Source organism: Arachis ipaensis, chromosome B03 (assembly GCF_000816755.2).
Source record: "Arachis ipaensis cultivar K30076 chromosome B03, Araip1.1, whole genome shotgun sequence".
NCBI lineage: Eukaryota > Viridiplantae > Streptophyta > Magnoliopsida > Fabales > Fabaceae > Arachis > Arachis ipaensis.
In genome coordinates, this window is record NC_029787.2 from 72,667,569 (window position 1) to 72,673,433 (window position 5,865).

The window sequence follows — 5,865 nt, forward strand, 5'->3', positions numbered from 1 at the left end:
GCGTATGAAGGGAAGAGACATTATATCATGGCATGTAATACTAACATCTATATATGACATAAAAATTAGCATAAAACCCCTACCTCGAGTAAAGTTTCGATAGGTGTTCCGATGCAAATAGATGCGGCTTGTTAGTGAAGAGAGACTTGTTTCATGACTAGACTTTGTGTATAGTAGAATGTTTTGTATAGAAAAAGGGAATAGAATGAGAAAGGAAGGATCAAATAGCTCTCATGTATGTGCAGATTATGTTAGGAGGCATTTAGGTGAAATCTTCAATCTGGATCGTCACTTTGTGAGCCCTATAACTTTTTATACGTTTGGTATTTGGAAATATCTATTAGAAACAAAATTATAGAGAATTGAATTATCTTTAAAACGAATCTTAAACAAAGTCAATCGGATAACCACAACTTGAGATATTTCTGAAATACTATTAGTATATCAGGTTGGCTGATAAGAGCGCGATTTTCTACTCTAAACTTGTAACCGATTTATCTACCTAATTTAATTTGAATTTGATTTTATACTTAACTTAAGGAATAGAGCTAGTATTCTTATCTTTTCATATAATAAAATATCATTCAAATCTAATAAATGTAGAATTAATTATGACTATATTTTAAAAAGTTGTTTATTGTCGGTATATTTCATATTTTAAAACCTTGACAATATAATTAAAATGTCCTTTTTTTATATATGTCGTTAAACAATCATTTAAAACTCAACTTTCATACAGTTAGCTCTTGATGATATTATTCATAGTTGAAAAAGTTCAATTAGTGTAGTTATTATGAAAAAACTAAAGCTAATTTTAAAAGAAGAAATACAAATAGATAGATAATATTCTTTCGAGTCGATTTCTAAAAAAGAATATCAATCTTATTTAAATTTGAAACTTGATAATTATAATGAACATCTAATATGAAGTTGTTAAATTGGCTATCAAGTATCGAAAGTTGAATAAAAAAATATTGTGGAATCAAATTTAATAATTTAGCGGAGTCAAATAAATATTATTATTATTATATACTACTCAATAAAATTTCAAATTATAGTGGGGGCGCTTACCCCCACACCCTAAAGAGTGGATTCGTCTCTGGTCATACGAACCTACTTGGCTCTAGACTTGAAATTTCTTTATCAGATATTTCTAAAAGCCTTTGTCGAATTAATGTGATTAATAAAAACTATTTCCGTTTTGGTGTGGTAAAGCATTAAAATAAATTTTTCGCAACACAGAATAATACTTATAGTAATATCACAAGATAGACATATAAGGATAGACAAAATACATAATATAAGTCGAAAGGTACATGTCAAATATCCAAAATACAAAGTACCTATATCGAATATATACATAGACAAAATATGAAAAACAGTCCCAACCCTCACACGAGTTCTATAACAACCCTAGTTTTTTTAAAAAATAAATAATGAGTTATTAGTTTATTTATGATAATTGTTGATAATTTTATTTAAAAAAAATTATTTATTTATCTATAATCTTAAACTAAAAGTATTTAATTAAAAAATAATTTATAATTTAAAAAATAAATAATATTCTTAAAATATATTATATTAATTAAATTTGATTTTAAATTAATACTCTACCCTAAATCCCCAATTTTAATTCCTAATTTCACTGATCCTAACCTCTCTTACCTAACCTACACACACGTAACCCCCTCCACACTCGTTCATCTCTCAATGAGCCCTGTTCACCCACTCCTCACTGCCACTCACTCACCCATAAACACACCACACACAACAAATAAACAAGCACATACAGAGACATATACACAGAGGAAGGATTTGAGGGAATGAGGGAGTCGCGAGGAAGAAGAAGGGAAGGTAGGGGAAACTGCTGCCACACCGCCGCCGCGTTCTGATGCCGCCGACGCCTTCACAGAGGACCCGTGCACGAGAAAGGAAGGCTAAAAGAGAGAGAGAGCGTCACGCCCAGCCACCATCGTCGCCGTTCAAGCCGCCGAACCGCCATGCAAGAGACCAGGGGAAGAAGACGCCGTCACCGCTGAAGCTCGAATGCCGCTGCAACCACCGCGTTGCCATCATCTTTAGATCTGCCGTTGTTGATGCGCGAGGACAGAGAAAATCGCGGAGGAAGGTGGAGCCTGTCGCTGCCGTGCCTCCACCACCGCTGATTTGCCGCCGCTGTTGAAGCTCTGGTGCAGCTGCTGCTGCCATGGCCGCTACTCTTCCAGCCGCTGCCGTGGGTGCTTTCGGTGTGGTCTCTGTAGTTGTGGATTGTGGGTTGCCGCTGAGTTGCATGTGGCTGTTGGAGCTGCCCTCACTGTAGTCGCTGCTATTGCTAGTTCGGTTCGAGTTGCTGCCGCCATAATTCTGCCTTCGATTTCTCCTAAATGCGACATTGAGGTAGGGGTTTTATTTTAAAATTAACAGTTTTTAATTTAAAAATGTCCAAAAGTATAGTAGATAATTGCAAATATGTTAATAATTATGATGTTATTGAGCTTGAATTCTCGGCTGTGAATGATTGGCTATGATTGTGATTGAATCTTTGGTTCAGAATGTTAATAAATTAGACGTTGCTTATTAAATTAAAGTTTGAATTGAGTTTTACAAATTGAGTTTGAATTGAAGCTGTGATTGATGCTGGAATTTTTGGTTAAGTTCATGTCTTGATTCTATAGTTGATTTGAGATTTATGTGATAATGATAGGGACTGTTGTAAGCTGGTATGGAAAATCATTATTTATCGAACATGCTAATTTGATTGGGTATTGTTGTGTTGATGGTTGAGGTGAATTTTGGGATGAACCGAGATTCGAATTAAAGTTGGTTGAACGAGTCAAAGTTTATCTGATGAATTGTTTTCTTGAAAAGTCTGATTTTTCCTGGTTATGTTGACAATGTTATATTGGTTATTAAACTAAATTAAGGTGCATTGATTAATGAGGAAGTGAAGGAGCACGTAAGGGTGGTGAAGTCTAGTTTTAAGGGGAGATTCTGTCTGAGTTTTTGTAAGAATAAACAAAAAGGTGGTTTTGGTTAAGGTTAAATATAAAAAGAACATGGCCGGAAGATTTTGTAAAGTTTGAATGAACGTCTGAATTTTTCCTTTGGTTTTAATAGCAACAGATTTGAAAGAGAGCTGAATTTTATTGGAATAAAAAAGAGGCTTAGCTTTAAAGAAAATAATTTGATTATTGAAAACTTATTTGATATTTGTAATGGTGTGATTATTGAAAATGATTTGTTAATTGAAAATGGTTTGGTTGGGACCCTTGAAGGGTGACAAAGTCCGAATTTTAGAGAAAATGCTGTAGAAATTTTTATAAAACTCTGAGACTTGTTTAAAGCGTTATTTAAAAGAAAGTTTAATTTAAAAACTATATTATTTGTTTTCGATTTGTTAAGAAAAGAATAAATTATGCTATGATTTTGAACTGTGGAGAAAAGCATTTTGTTTTGAGGTCATTTATTAAGAAAAATATTATGTTTTAAGTTTAGTTCATTGACAAATGACTTTGTTTTAAATTATAATTTGAGCTCGGTTTATTAAGAAAATGAATTTTTCCTTAATTAAACGTTAAAGAAGTTTGGGTATTTGGAAATTAAAAGTTTTAATGCCAAGACTGATGGACGACTGAAAGTATACCTATATGGTGATGTGGAGGTATGAGTGATTACATGGTGATGTAGAGGTATGTTTAGTTACATGGTGATGTGGAGGTATGTTTAACTACATGGTGATGCGGAGGCATAATGAAAAGAAAGAAAATGAGAACTAATGAATGAAATAGATACTTAAGAGGAAAGAAATGAGAAAGAATGAATAAGATAGATGCTTGAAAATTGTATGTTAAATGGGCTTTTGTGCCAAACTGCTAGTGCGAAAGTGCCTGCCTAACTGATAGCTTAAGGTTGTTAATGCGGGAATGTTCGTCTAAATGATAGCACTGTTTCTTACTGTGATGTACATTGAAATGTTATTATGAAGTGGCCTAACTGACACGGGTAACCGTGATGCCAATGCTATCCTAACTGACACAGTAAATAACCCATATTCGGGCTTTACCCCGAGTAACGTCGGATTGTGGGTAGACAACCGACGCATAAGTTCATGGCCTGCGCTAGGAACAGGCATGCATCATAACTTGTTTGCGCACTTGCATTTGATTGTGGTTGTTTATGTAATTTTCCTGTGATTGTGTTGTTTGCCTTGGTGACTTGCTTGTATGTTTAATTGAATATTTTGTTGTTGCTGCGAGCTTAGTAATGTATTAAGGAATGCTGTTTGTGGCTAAAGAATGGTTAACATGACTAAGACTTTATTTAAGTAATGTGATTTAAAGAAAGGGCTTTAAACGGCTTTAGATAAGACTTAGGAAGAATTTTAATGGTGTAATAAAGAAAACTGTTTTTGGGATATGAGTTAACTATTTGTATTTGAGTAAAGTATCGTTTTTGTCCCCAACGTTTGGGGTAAATCCTAAATTGTCTCTAACATTTCAATCGCCCTATTAAGTCTCTAACGTTTTAAAATTGACTCAACGTTGTCCTGTTGTTAGAGATCCATTAACAGAATTGACGGCGAGACAAAATTGAAACGATTTTGAAACTTTAAAGACTTAAATAGGACGAAAACGTTGGGGACAAAAACGATACATAGAAATAAATTTTAATTTTATCATTTAATAATATCAATTTTTTACTGTAGATAGTATTCAGTTATTTTTTAATCACATTTAAGTAAATTACACTTAATCATATTACTTCCATTCTAAATAAATTTTTTTTATAATTTTACACTTAAGATTTTAGAATAATTTATTCTAAATTTTTTATTTTCTTAAGTGTAAAATTATAAAAAAAAATAAATTTATGAGTAAAGTATCGTTTTTGTCCCAATATTTGGGGTAAGTCCCAAAGTTGTCTCTAACGTTTCAATCGTCCTATTTAAGTCCCTAACATTTCAAAATTGACTCAATGTTGTTTTGCCGTTAGGAATCCGTTAATAGAATTGACAGCGAGACAAAATTGAGACGATTTTAAAACGTTAGTGACTTAAATGGAACGAAAACATTGAGGACAAAAACGATACATAGAAATAAATTTTAATTTTATTCTTCAATAATATTAATTTTTTACTGTACATAGTATTCAATTATTTTTTAATCACATCTAAGTAAATTACTTTATAATCACATTACTTTCATTCTAAATAAATTAATTTTTTTATAATTTTACTATTACTTAAGCACATTACTTATAATTTTTTAATAATTTTACACCTCCATTCTAATCACATTATATTATTTATTTAGAATGAAAGTGTAAAATTTATTTATTTATGAAAAATTACATTACCTTAAGTGTAAAATTATAAAAAAAAAATTATTTAGAATGAAAGTAATGTGATTAAGTGTAATTTACTTAGATGTGATTAAAAAATAATTGAATACTATGTATGGTAAAAAATTGATATTATTAAAGGATAAAATTAAAATTTATTTTTATGTATCGTTTTGTCCCCAACGTTTTCGTTCTATTTAAGTCCATAATGCCTCAAAATCGTCTCAATTTTGTCCTGGCGTAAATTCTGTTAACGGATTCCTAACGGCAGGACAACGTTGAGCCAATTTTGAAATGTTAAGAACTTAAATAGGATGATTAAAACGTTAGGGACAACTTTGAAACTTACCCCAAACGTTGGAGACAAAAATGATACTTTACTCTTTGTATTTTATTCTATATTTTTTACGGCATTCATTTTCCCTACTGAGAACATGCGAGGGCGACGTTCTCACCCCCTACAGATCTTCTGTTTCAGTGACAGATTCAGGAATCCTTGGTGAGGAGCCACGACTGATGACTGAT

General features: G+C 32.0%; 1 protein-coding gene across 1 annotated transcript in view; it reads left to right on the top strand.

The window, feature by feature from the left end:
- The window catches only part of LOC110269470, a 9,346-nt gene continuing 5,133 nt past the window's right edge, over window positions 1,653-5,865 (top strand). The window contains exon 1 of the mRNA XM_021117320.1: window positions 1,653-2,397. The gene's annotated coding sequence lies outside the window, so the exon portion shown is untranslated. The remainder of the gene's footprint in view (window positions 2,398-5,865) is intronic.